This window comes from Esox lucius, chromosome 4, assembly GCF_011004845.1.
Source record: "Esox lucius isolate fEsoLuc1 chromosome 4, fEsoLuc1.pri, whole genome shotgun sequence".
Classification (NCBI taxonomy): domain Eukaryota; kingdom Metazoa; phylum Chordata; class Actinopteri; order Esociformes; family Esocidae; genus Esox; species Esox lucius.
This window is the reverse complement of record NC_047572.1, coordinates 11,416,007-11,435,009: the sequence shown is the minus strand read 5'-3', so window position 1 is coordinate 11,435,009 and position 19,003 is coordinate 11,416,007. Positions and strand designations below refer to the sequence as shown.

The 19,003-nt window shown below is 38.3% G+C and overlaps 2 long non-coding RNA genes across 2 annotated transcripts; one reads left to right on the top strand and one right to left on the bottom strand.

The window, feature by feature from the left end:
* Positions 1 to 1,440: 1,440 nt before the first annotated feature.
* On the bottom strand, positions 1,441 to 18,453 carry LOC109615700. The gene is made up of 3 exons (XR_002196677.1): positions 18,325 to 18,453; positions 18,084 to 18,162; positions 1,441 to 1,459 (listed from the first exon to the last, which is right to left on the bottom strand). It is a non-coding gene; the product is annotated as an uncharacterized LOC109615700 (long non-coding RNA).
* LOC109615699 lies at positions 4,871 to 8,582 on the top strand. The gene is made up of 5 exons (XR_002196676.2): positions 4,871 to 5,012; positions 5,100 to 5,179; positions 5,278 to 5,314; positions 5,418 to 5,489; positions 8,448 to 8,582. It is a non-coding gene; the product is annotated as an uncharacterized LOC109615699 (long non-coding RNA).
* Positions 18,454 to 19,003: the final 550 nt, after the last annotated feature.

The following is a 19,003-nucleotide window of genomic DNA, read 5'->3' as shown; positions in this document are numbered from 1 at the left end:
GAGTGATCTTTTAATATTAAAGTTAAAAAAGTACAGGTTTTGTTTGGGGGCACCGGACGTTTGGCAGAGTTATCTTAGCGCTTTACAAATCGCCCTTTCGTCCCAAATGTGCTGACACGCGGAATTGTCAGTGTGGCATGCGTGGATTGCGCAATGTTGCCTCATGCAGCTGCAAAAGAAAGGCGTGACATTTAAGTCCCGCATGAGCCGGTTAGGCTACTTGTCATGCATGATTCAGATTGATGATGAAACATCGTAGACATGACGTGACCAAACGATAGTGAAACATTAACACGTTTTATCCCGTTTAAAAAATATAGTCACTAATTTTCGTTATGTCGAACAAGTACTTCAGAATCAAATCTGTTTCTGTGGACACACGTTCTCTATGTATAGGAATACAAATAATGATTGCCACCACGACGAGGACGTGGTGGGTTTTGGCTCCTAGCTGTCCTTGGTGCCAAATCAATATCAGTAGGATACAACCTGTGTAACCAAGAGTATGTCTTGTTTGACATTTAATACGGTTCCAACGCAACATTATACTTCCAAAGTTCAGTGTACCTGGTGAAATCACACTGCCAACTAGAAAGGGGATTTTTTTGGGTGAGAACTTTTATTCATGCTCAGCAAAACTTCAGCTGTTCCACATGTGGGGATCTACTTTCCACAGATAATAGCACTTTAGATGGTAGGCAAAAGAAGAAAAGTGTAAATCTAACAACATTGTGAATATAAGGCATTTAATAAATTAGACTGTGTTTCTTTCTTTGTTTTCAGCAAGTGCAAAGTTTTTATTTGACCAGGTAAGTCAATTAACAATTAATTCTTATTGTTACACATTCGTCTGGCAGGAAGTAAACAAAGACTGTATGGAATGGATATTGGGATAAAATAAGTCACAGACAAAAGACATATTGCAACAGCGCAACACTAACAAAGAGACCCAACTCAGAAAGACACCACTAAACTATAAAAGAAAGAAGACAAAAGCAAGACAACACACATTTTTATTGGTTCTTTAACAAATATTAAAGATTTCATGTGTTCAAAAATATGTGAACGCCTTCATTCAATAGCTTCTTGCACATCCATTAGCGATAACTTGGTAGATTTGCATGAAGGCTTTGGGTCGCTTTCTTGTTGTAACAGTTTTTTTTCGGCCCAGCTTTAACTCCTTGACTGATTTCCTGCAATTCTGTTCAAGTCTCCTTGGTTTACCTCAGCATTCATGGTTCCTTTGGGGATGTCCAGTCAGCTAGGTCCAGAGGAGGAAAAGCAGCCCCAGATCTTGATATTCCCACCACCATGCTTGACTGTAGAGAAGTTTTTTTTGGCTGAAGGCAGTCATAGGCAGGGTGTGATGGGTGCACAGCGGATGATTGTGCCTCAATTGTCAGTGAATCTGGCAACCCTGGGTATAATGTTGGATTTTGTCTGCTCGTTTCCTAAGGATCTGAACAGTCGAAAATTAAGTAACAAAACATAAAAATTGAATGTAGATATGTCTGCCACTCAGGAAAGAAAAGTAAATAAATATTTAATACAATGATATGTGCCCTTGAGCATCGCAGCTTAAAGCAAAAGGGGATTACAGTTATGATCCATGTCTAAAAGCAGCTTGCAGATAATTTTGTTAATGTTTAATGTTGTAGCCTAATAACAAGCTTCTTTTCATCATTGTACATGAAACATTTTTGGGAGAATTGTATAAAATATTTATATGAACTGCCTTTTATTTGGGAAATCAAGTAGCAAGTATTTTGTGATAGGTGGTAGGGGGGGCCTCCGTGGCTAAGGTTCGCACCTATGGGAGAGAAAGTTAAGCTCCGCCAATGTGTTGGGTTTTTGTCCAAAACTGCAGTTTTAATATTGACCAAAATGGTTAATTTTGTCAAAAAAATAGACTTCCAGAAACCTTCAGGTTCATCCAGGTGGTATCTGGCAAAGTTATGATGGGCAGTTTGGTTCTTTTTGAACAGCAAAGCCTTCTTCCTAGAAACACTCCCATGAGTGCCATTTTGATTAAGTGTTCTTATTGTTGAAGCATGGACAGTAACCTAAGATGCCGCAAGCAAGGTCTGCAAATCTCCAAATATTATGTTAGGGTTGGCATTTGCCTGATTTATTATTTTGGGAATATTCTTGGGAATAGTTTGGATGGGTGTCCACCTCTAAGCCAAGTTGCTGGCATGATAAATGCTCTCCATTTTGTCTTTTCTTTTATATTTGTCTCACAATGGACTGATGGATCTCAAATCTTTTTGGGATGTTTGTACTGGCTTCTCCAAACTGATGTCCTCTCACTACCCTCTTCCGGATGTCATCTGAGATCTGCTTTCCTCTTGGCATGGAATATCTTGTATGGGTAACACCAAATATTTCTTTTGATTGGTTTATTGGGACCAAATTATTTACCTGATTCTACTTACCTACTTGATTTAACCAATGCAACTTGGGGTTAACTTATTTTTGCACCTGTACTAATTCCTTTTTAATTTAGTTTTCTACTGCACACATTATTTCCCTAAACCAAGATACAGTATGGAACTGGTAACTATAAACCTGTTATGTCAGATAAAAAAGTCAGGTTCTGATGAAATAAAGATTTCATGGTGAACACAAGAAATTCTATAATTGCAACAATGGGTTCACATACTGTCAAGCAGCACTGAATGTAGATGAACAATGTTTGAAAATAGTTAAGACACTGTCTTAACTATTTTCAAACATTGTAGAACAATACTGAAGACATTAAAACTATGCAATAACACGTATGTAATCATGTAGCAACCAAAAAAGAGTTAAACAGATAAAAAAACAATTGCTGTACCCACCGTGATAGCCCCACCCCTCTACCAAATGTTAGGTGGGAATTGATGTAATCGTGATTAAAGAGCTTGGTCATCCATTCATCATCCGTAACAACCACGTCATCAATGTTTAGGAACGTTGGTAGCCCTGAAGATGAACGTCTGTTCTCCATGAATTTCAGTATTTTCAAAAATGTCTTGGGGTTTTGGCTTGACGGACAACTTATTTCTCATTTGGCAGAATGAAATGTAGTCACCCTGATTATTGGTAGTTTTTTGCTGATGTTCTTAAGGTGTTGAAATTCAGCCAAATCACGATGGAACCATGGGTGGAACCGCTTTTTAATTCAAATTGTCTTAATGCTTGTTAAAAAAACTACTGACAAGGTCATAAATGAAAGTGAAGGAATGTTCAGCAGGCTGATTCTGAACAAATTTAAAGAGGCCATGGCCTGGTTTACCGATAACGTGGCACTTATGACGGTTTAACGATGCACGTAGCCTTAAGATGGACTATGTTACGACTGACTTACATCCAGTGAGCAATCAATGGCAGCGTGCCAGCGTTTTGCCACTGGCATGACACCGTGGGCTATAATGTCCTACAACCAGCAGGCCGCCAGCTTTTGCTGCTTTTCTCCTGATCTCAATTTGTATCAGCTAATTTGCATCTTTTGGCGGCTAGCCGCCGAAGTGGGGGCGTGTGCTGTGACCTGCTGTGACTATCTGCTCATGTTTAGTCTTGCCATTTTCTTCCAGCAGAGATGCTATTGTACCCCTTTTATTCTTGTACTGATTTTATTTGTATTAACTTTATTTTAATATTGTTAAATCTTAGTGTACAGAATTTTGGTCAACATTGGTAGTTTATAAAGAAAACAGACTTTGGCACTTTTGCTTGTGTAAAGGACCTTTGTTTAGACAAGTATAGTAAACATTCATGAATGGAGGGACAGTTCTTTACAATAAGGCCTGTCTCCGCCGTGTCTGTAGATGGTGCTATAGTGAATGTGAGTTGCACGCAAGGCGAGACAATCACCATTTTGCACAATACAACAAGGGAGGGGCCATCTTTGCTCACACTGACAAGAATCCCACGTTTCCAAGTAGTAATGTAATTTTAGTTACTTGATTCTTTAAGTTACGTTCAGGAAAACTACAACTTTTTCAAAGGGTGTAAGGTATACTATATGCTCTGAACTGTTTGTAATATTCTATTAACATTTCGATTGTTTAGTCAAAGTCACTGGTGGCTGCCGGAAGCTCTAAACCAAAGGTGATAAAACAAGTTATAGAAAGTGAGCTTAGTGAATGAAATGAAAAAAAACAGTCTTTGCCTGCGATGAAATACCTAAACTTTGTCTTTCTTTGTGTATCCACAAGTTCAGTAGCTTACTGTTTTTGTGTTTCTTCGTTTATCCTTAAGTTCGGAGGTTTTGTGCTTCTTCGCATATCAAGAGTTGAACAGGTATGGTAACGTTAGCTAAATTAGCTAAATCGTGTTTCTTTGTGTATCTTCAAGTTAGAATATATTGTGCTTATTCCTTGTGACTTATATCAACTGGTACGTAATGTTAGCTAAATCGTGTTTCTTTGTGTAACGTTATCCACATGTGCGATAGCTAACTCTTGGCAGTTACATTGTCTGTTGTTAACTAAACCTGCACTTTTTACAATTCCGTTACTAGGTGTCTTTGTGTATCTTTGTGTATCCACAGCGCTACCTATCTAGCCTGTGTGTCTTATGCTGCTGTAAAACTTCCAACTGGCCTTTTTCCTAAACCACTTTTCTAAACATTGCTTTCAGATCATGACATCTTCTGTAGTTTTGTTCCTGGAGGAGGAGGACTGTGTTGCAGTAGTTCCACGTCTGTGGCTCAAAGGGGGAGTTTGCTATTGGCCACCACACAGCATCACCAGCAGGAAGTCCTTCAACCATGACAAGTTTGGTTCACCACCTGAAGACACCTGGGAGGCTGTCCCTTATAAACTGTACATTTTCTGTACATAAACTGTACATTTTCGTAACAATTTGAAACTTGGAATGTGTTTTGTAGGGTAAATGCTTACAAAACCTTCATTATTCCCACATACGTGGGAGACCGCATGTGTGTATCACCAGAGCGAAAATCGTTCCCCTACCACCCCAAGGATGCACATCTACACCACAACAACCTATGGATTGCAGTCCTGGAGGTTTGTGAATTACATGTTTATCTGGTCATTTTTGCAGTGTTTATTTGGTTTCACCATATTTATTCACCAACTTTTGTTTATTTTTAGTATGAAGCAAGCACAATACTCCACAGCACCAGAGAGGTACTCCACGGGCACGATGTGGAGGACCATGACTGCTACAAAAGGTATGTATGGGTTCATTCATTTAACCCAGATGCTTAACTTATCATAATGAAGCATGTTGCTTTCAATTTTATTTGTCAATTTCAATTTATTTTGTAAGGGCAAGAAGGCAGCAAGTTCTAGCTCTGCACATTAAGGTAAGAATGAACATTTTGGCAGACACTGTAATTTATTGAGTTCTGAGCGTAAAATAACCTGGTATTTAGGACTGAATAATTAATTGTCTGTCTTTACTTTCAGGACATTTGGAGAAGATTAAGCGTCTGACTGAAGAGATTGTCCAGCTGAGGGCACAGCTGGCTATACAATCAGGTAAAAACAAGACTATAGTTACCCTAGCATTTTGTGTCTTCATAAAACATTTAATTTGCCTAATCCTAACCCAGGACAAACTGGTTAGGATTTCATTTTTTTTTTTTTACAAACTAAGATGTTACAGTGTATATAAAAAGTCTACACACCCCAGTAAAAATGGCAGGTTTTTGTGATGTAAAAGAATGAGACAAAGATAAATAGTGTCAGAACTTGTTCTACGTTTAATGTGAGCTATAATGTGAACAATTCAATTGTAAAACAAACTGAAATCTTTGAGGGGGAAACATGAAAAACAAAAACCTTACAATATCCTGGTTGCATAAGTGTGCACACCTTCTTATAACTGGGGATGTGGCTGTGTTCAGAATTAACCAATCACATTCAAACTCATGTTAAATAGAAGTCATTACACACCTGCCATCATTTAAGTGACTCTGATTCATCACAAATAAAGTTCAGCTGTTCTAGTAGGATTTTCCTGACATTTTCTTAGTTGCATCTATGAACAAAAGCCATGGTCCGCAGAGAGCTTCCAAAATATCAGAGGGATCTCATTGTTGAAAGATATCAGTCAGGAGAAAATAATTTCCAAAGCATTAGATATACCATGGAACACAGTGAAGAAAGTCATCATTAAGTGGAGAAATTATGGCACAACAGAGACATTACCAAGAACTGGATGTCCCTCCAAAATTGATGAAAAGACGAGAAGAAAACTGGTCAGCGAGGCTTCCAAGAGGCCTAGAGCAACATTAAAGGAACTGCAGAAATCTCTGGCAAGTACAAGCTGTGTGCTACATGTGACAACAATCTACCGTATTCTTCATTAGAATGGGCTATGGGATAGGGTGGCAAGATGGAAGCCTTTTCTTACAAAGAAAGAGGGAATTATGAACAGTTCCAAATACCAGGCAATTTTAGCACAAAATCTTCAGGCATCCGTTAGAAAGCTGAAGATGAAGAGGAAGTTCACCTGTCAGCACGACAACGACCCAAAGCACACATCCAAATCCACAAAAGTATGGCTTCACCAGAAGAAGATTAACGTTTTGGAATGGCCCAGCCAGAGCCCAGACCTGAATCCAATTGAACATCTGTGGGGTGATCTGAAGAGGGCTGTGCACAGGAGATGTCCTCGCAATCTGACAGATTTGGAGCGCTTTTGCAAAGAAGAGTGGGCAAATATTGCCAGATCAGGATGTGCCATGCTAATAGACTCCTACCCAAAAAGACTGAGTGCTGTAATAAAATCAAAAGGTGCTTCAACAAAGTATTAGTTTAAGGGTGTGCACACTTATGCAACCAGGTTATTGTGAGTTTTAATTTATTTTATTTTAATTATTATTTGTATTTATTAAAATGTTCCCCCTCAAAGATTTCAGTTTGTTTTTCAATTGAATTGTTCATGTGATAGGTCACATTAAAGGTGGAAAAAGTTCTGCATGATTTCTTTGTCTCATTCTTTTACATCACAAGAACCTGGCATTTTAACAGGGGTGTGTTGAGTTTTTATATCCACTGTATGTAAAGTGATCAGAAATATTCAACATGAGCTATCAAGTTAAAAAAAGGCCAAACAGCCTTAACAGCCATTTCATTACTGGAAGAACAAAAGGTAAGTAAAAGAGAAATATGTGTTGGTTTGGTACCTGGCGTTTGTATAAACTAAGAAAATGCTACAGATATGAAGGATGTGAATTGCAGACACGAGTTAGCATGTAGCACGTTTCTTTAGCTAATGGTTGGGTGATTGGAACAGTATTGGTTGTTTTTTTTTGTCATTTTGTCATATCATATATGCAGCTGAGCTAGCAAAGGCAGGTTTAGAGCCAGAGTTCGGCCTGTCACGATAATGACCATATGACTTATCCTAAGATATAGGCACATGGCCTCAATCATTTTTGCTGACCTCTATATTGCCCATTGTGTTTGCATGCATGTTTGTTAACATAAGAATGGACGTCGCAACATTTCAACCAGTCGTGCTGCTTCTGTTCAGGCAGCTCCCCACACACACAGAGTGGACAGAGACAGGTGAAAATAACGTGTTACTCAAGGATATTAGCTGTTTTAATTTGTGTTCTTCCTGATGAGTGTATAACTCTAGCCAGAAAGTTTGTAACGACTGGATCAGAGGTTGTCAAGCAGCACAGAGCAAATTAACTGGGCAGGACAATTTTCTAAATAAAACTCCATGTGCAGACTCCCGATCATATATCAACAATAAACACAATTAAAACAAAACAATTGAACTACACAGCCTACTTAATCATGTTAGAAGCACAAAAAGTCAGCAAAATCAGGCAGGCAAACGCTCTGATTCTGGAATGCTTCCTGTGGGATTTGAAGCTGCACAGAGGTAAAGATGGTTTTGTTTCTATGGTTTTATTTATGTTTTATTTATTTAGGATTCATGTTTATCTAAATACATGCGCCTGCATTTCACTCCTCAGAATCAATGAACCTGTCAATTAGTTGTTTGAGCCATAAACAGAACAGTGTTTGGGTGGATTAAATTTGTATTTAAAATGGTTTAGTCATTTAGCTCCATTCACCCCAATTCTCTCAGGTCTGACCACAGTCTTGTCTAATAGCCACAGGTTTTAGTTGGATTAACACAGAATGAGATAAAATAGATAATATCAGTTTCTATTGCAGGCAACATCAAGATACACATAAACCTGTGAGTGACTCTGAAGTCTGACAGTGAGAGGGTTTAACACTCCCTGGCTTGTTTTAACCAGGAGAGGGTGAACAGTCATTGAAAAGCTATACAGAATATTCATGAATTTTTTTATTTGTATTATTATTTTATTGACCCCGAAAAGCTTTCCTGAAAATTTACATCAGTATTTTTATACTGAAACTAGTACTGATTTAAGGGGCTTAACCTCAACATTATGTATGTGATGTGCACTTTGGAGAAAATTGTCTTTCCCTTCTTCTTCTGTTCAGGTTGACAGCGATGTTATTGTGCTGATGGATGATGCAACGCTGGCAAATTACATCCCCTCGTACAGAGACCGAACTGCCCTCAAGTCTCCTCTCAAAATGATTAGGTAGATTACATCAGTTTTGCTGATGACTATATCAAACTTTACTTCAGACTTTCTTTCAGTACCAAAGAAATACTTGCAATTTTAGCACATAACAATCAGATAGTAATGTGTTCAAACTTTAAAGAGGATTTGTAGAAGACTTGGTCCATTCAGAAGGAAGAACCAGTCTGATTTGGAGGAAGTGCTGACTTTTGTCCAACATGAGATAATGAACAATGGACAGATGCAGGGTTATAGTTGGCTATGTCTTTGTGCAGTTCAACAGGGATTTGTCGTGTTACAAGATACCATAAGACGCATCATCAAATTGGTTGATCCGCAAGGTGTGGAATTAAGACAAGCACGACGCTTGAGAAGACGTCAATACAGCTGCAGAGGGCCAAATGCGGTTTGGCTATGATAAGTTAAAGCCCTATGGCATTGCCATCAATGGCTTTTTAGATGGTTTTAGCCATTGTGTGTTATGGATGGAGGCCTATACTACAAACAGCGATCCTAAAGTAGTTGCAAGTTACTTCAACAAAACATATTAATCCATAAATGGATGTCCAGAGAGGATTCGTGCAGACAGGAGCACGGAAAATGGTTGTGTGAAATAAATGCAGATGTTTTTGCGGAGAAACCACCCAGACAGTTTTGCAGGAGAGAACTTTTATGGAAGAAGCACAGCAAACCAGCTTATTGAGGAATGGTGGTGTACCCTCTGCAAAGAAAGTGCACAGTTCTGGATGAACTTATTTCAAACTTTTCAGGATGATGGCCAATTCACAGGAGACTTTTTGTACAAAAGACTTGTCCAATTCTGTTTCCTTAATCTTGTTCAGGTAAAACACTTTCCTCGCCTTCTGAAATTAGTCAGTAGAAAAAGTAATAGTAGTAATAATAATACAATAGTGTTAATAATAATAATAATTATTATCATAATTTACAGTTGCATCAAAATTATTCAACCCCCATGGCAAATCAGTTGTATTGTGAAAATGTACAGACTGTAAGCTATTTGCAATTAACAAATCAATCAAAAGCAATTGAAATATCTAAACACAACGAATGCTTCAAATTATGTTTTATTTATTATACCGATGGAACCAACTCCACTTCTCTCAAGACAGGTGCATGGTCAACTTTGTCCTTATTGTCACAATGCAGGCCTGATGGTGCAAGGCAGCATGCATCCTATAATACATTGTTTGAAATACAGGGGAGCCAGCTCTCCTCTCCAGGGTTCCTCTGAAAACAATACAAGTACACATTTGGCTGGTTCGCTACAATTGCCATCATCTTAAATATTTCCTAATTTAATTTGTATTCTTTCATACTCACATTACTGAAACTAGAATGTTTGCATTTTCTTAATTAAGAAAGTGTGTGGGATAGGTGGAAGCTTTTAGCAGCTGAAGCAATGCTGAAAATGGCTGAAAAACAAGCTGATATAAACAGAAATGCATTGTTTTGAAATGCAATGCAAAACTGGAGCTGACAGATCAAGTGCATTAGCAGAAGAAGCAGACAGCTGAAACAGGTTGCTGAAACAACTGAAAGGCAAATTATTAGTAGAAATGGAATGCTTTAAAACTGTGAAAAAATTAAGTATTTGTATTAATATCACATTTAAATCTTACTAACCCCCTATTAAGATAGTTACTGTCTGGGGCTTTTAGTTTGAAAAACTAGGTCCATCCCTAGTTTCCTTTTAATGTACAGTTGACGTTCAGGCCTTTTATTTAGAGCCTCACCCTGAGGTGAGGCTGTATGCACTGACTGTATGCACTGATTATTGTTGTATGCTGTGTCTTTTTCACTGTGGACTTAGCTGATGTGGGCATGACTGCAGCAACCTTGGTCTCAGTTTAGAAAGACAGAAGTTACATAGTATAAGACCAACTATATCACGTTTGTAGTCTGTATTCACTGTGTTTTTTTTCATACCGGATGAACTTGATGAAGTGGTCAACACATGGAATTCACACAAGATCAGACCAAGATTAAGTAATGACAGCGTTGGGTCGGCCATTTGTCATGTACTCATTCCCAGAGTTGTACAGTGCTGAGGATAGACTAAAACTGAGGAGGCCATGGAGGAGGTCACTTTGTGTATGGAAGTGTACTCTCAAAGGCCAGTTTCCATGCGATTAAACAGTTTTTGAACTGAGTTGTCTACTAATGGAGGAAAATGGATGGGATGCTCCAGCAGATCCACTTGCTGCAGGTGATCTGTACATCATGTTAAGAGAGGACATACAGCAAACTATTTGGCGTTGCTGCCAACATACTCCCACAAAATATTGTTGTAAAGCATGTCAAAGCATAGGTAAGTTTCTCAACAGGAAGTTGAACATTTACAAATGTAATTATACAATAACCTGAACCCAAACAATCACGAGCATGCACATTTTCATTTATCTCCCCAATTTAGCATTTAGCATCAGGAGGGTCGTAGATTGCGACAGGCTTCCTTCGTGACGTGTCCGATCAGCCGGCCTGCTTCTTAACACCTCCTCCCTTAACTACTCAGTCAGAGCAAGCTAACGTGGCTGGAGGACACGCCCACTCACACCACCTGATTGCAGCCAGGTCAGATGCGCCTGACCCGCCAGAAACACTCCCATGACGTAGTTCCACGATGGAATTCTTTATGCCGATTGACTCCTGCCTCCCCCCTGACGGCACTGGCCAATATGTGCCGCCCATTTGGAACCTCACGTGTGTGCGCACATGAAGCACTGTGAATAAAACTGCTCTATAAATGTAGCCATTTACCATTTGTTTAAACAATATGGCTCTACAATCCTAATTTTTTTATTAGTTAACCAGCAACTGAAATGTGTACTTATGACACATGCAATACAGCAAAACTCAAAATACCGTGGCAGGGTATGAAATGTAAAACTGACAGTATAAAATACAGTAAAGAGAAACAGAATACAAAATATATTACAGAGGTCATTCAAGGTGTAAACTTGTCAACCATATGACAATATAAACTGTTTTTCTATATAATTATGTTGCCATATGTGCAAATTTGTTAGCATAATTTGACTAGCTCCTTGTTAACCCTTGTGCGGCCCTCATATGTACTACCCTTTGGACACCTTCGTGGACAGAAATGAACACGTACAATAAACTGATATAAAATATTTATACATTAATATTTTTCAGCTTTTTTCTACAACTTGAAACCTGCTCAAAACAAGACCAGAAACTCTAAATAAATCTTCAGAGAACTCTCCACTGCTATGTGGCGACAGTAGTGTGATCTATAGTTTGCTATTTATCAGTGTGATTATGAATGAGTATTCAAATATAACTCTACAATTTGAAGAATGCAGGGGTGTCTGTGATTCAGAAATTCAGAATCAACTGTCTGTGATTCAGAAATCTGGTCTGGTTCCAACCAAACTAATAAGGAACATTTTAGGAAAGAAGAAAGGTACAACTCAAGGTACAACTCAAAAGGTACAACGCATTTTATTAAAGTTTTATATTAAGAATTATGTTACTGGTAATACCATAACCAGATAGTCTGTAAAGAGCATATGACCAGAATGGCTTTTTAAACTAAAAGGAACATTTAACATGTTTACAGTTCAAGAGAGATCTCAACTAAAGCGATGGTCATGAGCTTAAAGTGTTCACTACATGAACAATTCTACACAATGCATGCAGTATATGCAGCATACACATTTATTCTGATGCTTTAAAAAAAAGTGAAATGTTTATCCTTAGTCTCTGATAGCCTCTTTATCAAAACCTTTTCTACAATAGTCACCTAATGTAAAAGATCATCAACACTTCAGGTACCATGGCTATTCAACCAGGGTCTGTTGTATCACAAAATACCTCAAGAATCATCCATAAACATGGTGTAGAATTAAGGCAAGCGTTGATGCTTATGAAGACCTGCAAACAGCAATATAAAAGCCAGACACAACAGCTGAGAACCTGAGACTTTGGAACAAGTATTCCTGAACAATTATTGCCCTTTTGGAATCACTAGTATCAAATGTGTTGATGCACAAGGTGTGTAATGTAAGAACACAAAATGATTAGACTGCATTGTATAGTGCCTGTGCAATAACAATCAATAAAAAGTGTCCAAAATTAAAGAGATCACATTTTTGCTGCTTAAAAATGCCTGCAATTTGGATGACTTAAACTCTACTTCTTTCAGCAACAAAATACTTGCAATTTTAGCACATAATAATCAGATAGTAATAAGTGTCTGAATTTTAAAGAGAATTTGTAGAACACAGTCTGTTCAGAAGGAACCAGTCCAACATGAGTTCACGACTACTGGGCAGAGTTTGTTATACTGCTGCAATTCAACTGGGATTGGTGGTGTCACAAGATACTGTTAAGATCTAAAAAAACATCAGAATAGTTTCACCATTTACTGAAAACTACACTTCAGACTTGTTTTCACTAACCAAGAAGTGGTATTTCACAAATAATCAGCAAGCAGTCAAATTATAAAGACCTGAATTCAATTACATCCAGCAGTGGCATATAAAGCAACATTTTGCAAGCATGACTAATGCAAAAAAAAAAACATAGGTAATCTTGTAAAGATTACTGGGAATTTAACAATAGTGTTGAACTGCCAGCAGTACCTTTACAGTAGGTCTGGTTCTAGTTAGTTCAGACTTGGTCTGGATGACTAGAACAAAGCACTTGCTGGACAAACATGAAATTCCAGTTAATAGACAGAGTTAGGGTTGGCTACACTATTGGCTGAAATTCAAAGGTGGTTTACACATCTTTCACCTGGTTGGTACATAATTTTGCCCAAAAAAATTATTATATAGCATTCAAAAATAAAAAAGTATATAACTAACGGCACTCAGATGTGATGAAGCATGCCACAGTTCTTGCTGCGGCTGGAATGTAAGCCCTCAACCTCAATTACATGATAAACATGTTTCTGTCCAGCCAGAAGGTTTGTGTTGTGAAGCTGGACAACTTGGATCTAGTGGAGATGGATCTGGACTGTCTGTCAGTTTGTGGTGGTGGTTTTGCGAATGCACCACTGAAACACACAAAACTATAGTTTTTGTAGCCAAAGCTGGACTTTCTTCTTCACATTAGTTCATACATGAAAAACTCAACAATATATTGTTCTGGTAATGGTTGTGTCAATCTAAACAATGTCCATTACCCAGACATTTCTCTCAAGAACTGCATTAAATTCTGGACAGAAATCTGGGAAGTTCTCATAGCTGTCAGCTATGTGCAGAATCTTCCCACATGTGTGCCCAATTGGTCTTTTGGATATTTCATCAACTATTGTAGGAAGAGCCTCTGCTGTTATTCTCCTTCTACAGCCATAGCTGTCTAGAACTTCCACAAGATCATCAGAGTCTACTGCGGACAAATTACTCATGGCTTGCATCAAAACCTCAAGTTCTTGGCTGCTCACAAACTGCAGAAAATGTGCTTTTAGATCACTGTACCGATTGCTAAAAAAGCACCTGTTCAAGGAAGGGGAGTGCAAGTTTTTTTGGCAAATATTGACAATCTTGTTAAACTTTCAAAAGGATTCTGCCAATCTACTTCCATGTTTCAGCAGGGAAATCATGGACGAATGAAAGGCACTTTAACTGTTGTACCAAGTACCATTGTGCCATTGTGCATCAATTGTAGAATTAATGCATGAAGCAGCTGAGAACATCTCTCAGTATCCCAGATCCACTCCCTGCTTCTTCTTTGTTGTCTGGAAGTATGCGTCTCACATTCAGTGCTTTGTTCAAAATCTCTGCATCAGAGAAAGCTGTAATCATGTCATGTAAAGTGTAAGCAAGATGTTCAGTGATGGTTCTCACATCCTCTGGATGAGCTGGACTGGTGGGCATAGGAAAACCCTCATATATCAATGTGTCCTCTGTGTCTTCTTCAACGCTGTAAAGGGGACCAAAGTTAAGTGCAGAGCCTATAGATATATTTAAAGAAGGCTGGACTCCATAAAAGTCAACCATGACATCTCCCACTTGTAGTGCTGCTGTATTGATTTCATCGCCACGGTGTGTTGAGACAAGAATCACTTCAGATGTCTTGCTGGCATCATCTTCATGTTCTTTTGGCTTTGTTGCAATGTAAAAGCCTAACATTATCTGCCTTGCAGTCTCGTATAGTGCCAACAGACAGGCAAGTGCCATCAGTAAGGTGGTTCTGTTTGAAGTCACACACCTCAAACTGAAAATCTGATTATGATCCTTTAGCAGATATCCCATCAGGAAAGAAAAGTTTCCTTCATGAAGGATGTCTTTTAATCCAGCATTAATTGGCAATTACATGTTTCTGGTGCCACATCCCAGCTTTGCCCTTACCAGTTTGGCCATGTCACTATGAATCCATCCTCGCTCTATATTTCCGGTTGTTTTAGCTTCTTTGTCTGTGTTGTTCCTGTTTCTGCATGTGATATGTTTTCCCTGGTGCCTTCCATTCTGATTTTTTTCTGAAGTTTTTCTAAAAGCCCTTGTTTTCACTTTGAGATGGGCTTTTTACATTTGCAGATATTGAAGAGGGCAGTCCGGACTCCATACGAGGGGATGTAATATGCCAGCGTTGTATCATCCATCAGCACAATGACATCGCTGTCAATTTGCACAGAAGAAAGAAAAGAGAGTTTTCTCCAAAGTGCACATCACATACATAATGTTGAGATTTAGCCCCTTAAATCAGTACTAGTTTCAGTATAAAAATACTGATGTACATTTTCAGGAAAGCTTTTGGTACAGGGGTCAGTAAAATAATGTAATAAAAAACTAAAATCATGATCCTGTATAGCTTTTCAGTGACTGATCACCCTCTCCTGGTTAAAACAAGCCAGGTAGTGTTAAACACTCACTGTCAGACTTCAGAGGCATTCACATGTTTATGTGTATCTCGATGTTGCCTGCAATAGAAACTGATATTATCTATTTTACCTCATTCTGTGTTAATCCAACTGAAACCTGTGGCTATTAGACAAGACTGTGGTCAGACCTGAGAGAATTGGGGTGAATGGAGCTAAATGACTAAACCATTTTAAATATAAATTTAATACACCCAAACACTGTTCTGTTTATGGCTCAAACAACTAATTTGTCCCAAACAACTAATTTGTCAGAGATTTGTAGTGCTTCTACCATGGTTAAGAAGGACTGCACATGGAGTTTTATTTAGAAAATTGTCCTGCCCCGTTCATCTGCTCTGTGCTGCCTGACATTCTTCCCCGATTGACAACGTCTGATCCAGCCGTTACAAACTTTCTGGCTGGAGTTATACACTCGTCAGGAAGAACACAAATTAAAACAGCTAATATCATCGCGTAACACGTTATTTTAACCTGTCTCTGTCTGCTATGTGTGTATGCGGAGCTGCCTGTACAGAAGCATCGGGACTGGTTGAAATGTTGCGACGTCCATTCTTATGTTAAGAAACATGCATGCAAACACAATGGGCAATATCGAGGTCAGCAAAAATGGTCGAGGCCATGTGCCTATATCTTAGGATAAGTCATATTGTCATTATCGTGACAGGCCAAACTCTGGCTCTACGCCTGCCTGCCGTTGCTAGCTCAGCTGATCAGTCGGTCTTTAGGCAGACTATTAAATTATATGATATGAAAAACAAATAATAATAATATTGTTCCAGTCACCCAACTGTTAGCTAAAGAAACGTGCTACAAGCTATATCGTGTCTGCATTTCACATCCTTCATATCCATAGCATTTTCTTTGTTTTTACCAACTCCAGGTACCAAACCAACACACATTTCTCTTTTACTCACCTTTTGTTCTTCCAGTAATGAAATGGCTTCATCTGGGACACCTCGAACACGCAAAAAGTTGCTTAAATCCGACATGTTTGGTCAGTGTATGGCTCCCAGGCTGCAGCATGCAACGTATGTGACTCTCATATTGGTCACTTACAGATGCCCATACTTCTGACTATAATCTAAGAATTCTGACTTTATTACATTTTTCACACGTGGCCCTAATCCTCTTCCTTATCTTTTGGATTACTTCAATTGAAATTCAAAGCGAAAGAATTATGACACGTTGTATGCTTGAGTTTATTATTTAATGTTATAAAAACATCGTTATTTGAACCAAAATATGAATTGCGCAAAGGTGGACACACACAACCTGTTTAGTGACGGAAGCGCTAGTATAAATTTCTCTGGTTTTGGTTCGTTGGATGGCTGGTAAAAACAGTATATCTTCGATCATATTAGCTGAGTCATATCAAATGTTACTTAGTTATCTACTCAACGCAAAATTCTCAGAACAATGATAGGCAATAGGCATACTGGTGTTATATCTTTTTCAAGTTTCATGGTTAATTTGTCAAATGCACCAAACAACACAGCCAGAGTTGCACCAAATAACTTTTACAGGAATTGTTTAATAGATTATGCAACTATTTGTTAGAATAGCTGTAACGTGGCGCTGCCTTCAAGATAAAACATTATATGGAATTAACCACGACATTTGAGGAGAAAAGGTGTCTTGGGAAGCACTGCCAAATAATGATTATTTGCATTTGATGCAGGCACATCAGCTCGGTCCATATGGTAGGCCATGTGATTCTGCTTGCTTTACATCTGTGAAAATTGTGTTCATTTTGTGGTAATTTACTTTAAGCTCAGAGTGCAGGTTTATAATCACAGTTAATTTCTTTAATTTGCGTTTTGAAAATCCATCACTTGTGGCCATAATAATCGCAGGTTACGTTTGTGCTGGTAAATCCTATTTCTATGAGGGTGTTCACGATTGCAAACGAGCATTTGCTTGCCAGGGGTTTCTGCAACATTTTGACTATGTTGGTTGTGGAGCAAATCATCAGACTACTGCAGATTTAGTTTATGCGTGAAAAGCTATGGATATCTTAATTTTTATATACAACAATGTCAGTACCCTTTTCGAGTAATTGCCATTTATTTTTCAACAATGTTTTGAAGCAATTGAAAACAAGAATAAAACACAAATAACAGAACAGGCTTAAGCATCATTCGATTTTGGGTTATGTTCAGATAAAAAGTCAGATTCTGGAAGATCGATGTTTATTGGATTAATTGGAATGACTGAATATCTGACACATCTTTAGTGTGTAATGTAGAGAGAATGTAGAGCCCAATCATATTGAAGTATTAAGCAATGGTTTAGAAATCAATTTCCACAGGCACTGCAGCCTACACAACCCATAAGGTAAAATGCGAATTCCGTTTTTGCCCAGCTATGTCAACTTGATTTATCCCGCGAAAGGTTTTCAGTTAAAGGCTATCTCTATTTGTTTTCCAATGCCTCTTAGTAACGTAATCTGATTACATTATTGAGTTTGAGTAATCAAAAAGTTACGTTGCTGGTTACAAATGTGGACAGGTAACTTGTAACTGTAACTGATTACATTTAAAAAGTAACCTACCGAAACCTTGAGTGCCGGTTACGATGGACTAATGAGTGGTACGGAGAACTCATTAATTAACGAGCGATGTAATGTGCAAAGTAACAATGCTTTAGGAAAACGCACTGATAAAATTAAAAGGCACTTACTTGCATCTTACGATCATTAGTGCTTTGGGAAACCGGGCCCAGGTCAATGATCTTGCTCACTGACATTTTCCCCAAATGTCTGTAACACCTCAGAACAGTTCATTTTACTGAGATGCCATTACGCACACAACCATCAAAACAGTGATCATTAAGGTAATTACAGAATACACCAGTCTTTTATTTATAAGGTTATTTGTGAGGATTATATCAAAGAGTAGTAGGAGTATATCAAGTAGCATACCTTGTTGGATTGGTTATAAGCTGAAAGGAGTCATCACTTTAGGACATGGGCAGGAGGTTTAAGCATTTCTTAACACCAGAGTGTTAGTGGCCAGGAGAAAGCTTACGGCTGGTTGATTACCGACTGGTAATGATGGAGAGCTGTAACATCCAGCAATTGTCAGCAAATAGTTATTTGAGATTTTAATGTTTAAAAAAAATACTTATTACTTTAAAAATATTAGCTATCCTGTACATCAACTTTCAAGACACTCATACCCAACCAAGTCTCAGTAATGACCAACTCATCTGGATTGGAACTGTCAACAAACGCATTCACTTGGGCCACCAGAAGAAACATCCAGAAGAAACAGGCTTTTAAGGGAGCATAAATCAACAACAATGTTCTGAACACAAGTTTGGAATTGGATTAGAGCACAGGTCCAGATTTGGACTAGAGCACAGGTCCAGATTTGGACTAGAGCACAAATCCAGATTTGAGAGAGCCACAATAAATGGTCCACGATTCATATGCACATTTCCAGATATTAGCAATAACATATTCAGTGCATGGCAAAAAACATGGAGCAATATACAGTAACATATTCAGTGCATGGCAAAAGACATGGAGCATTTTACAGTAAGATATTCAGTGCATCGCAAAAGACATGGAGCAATTTACAGTTAAGAGTTGTTTCTTT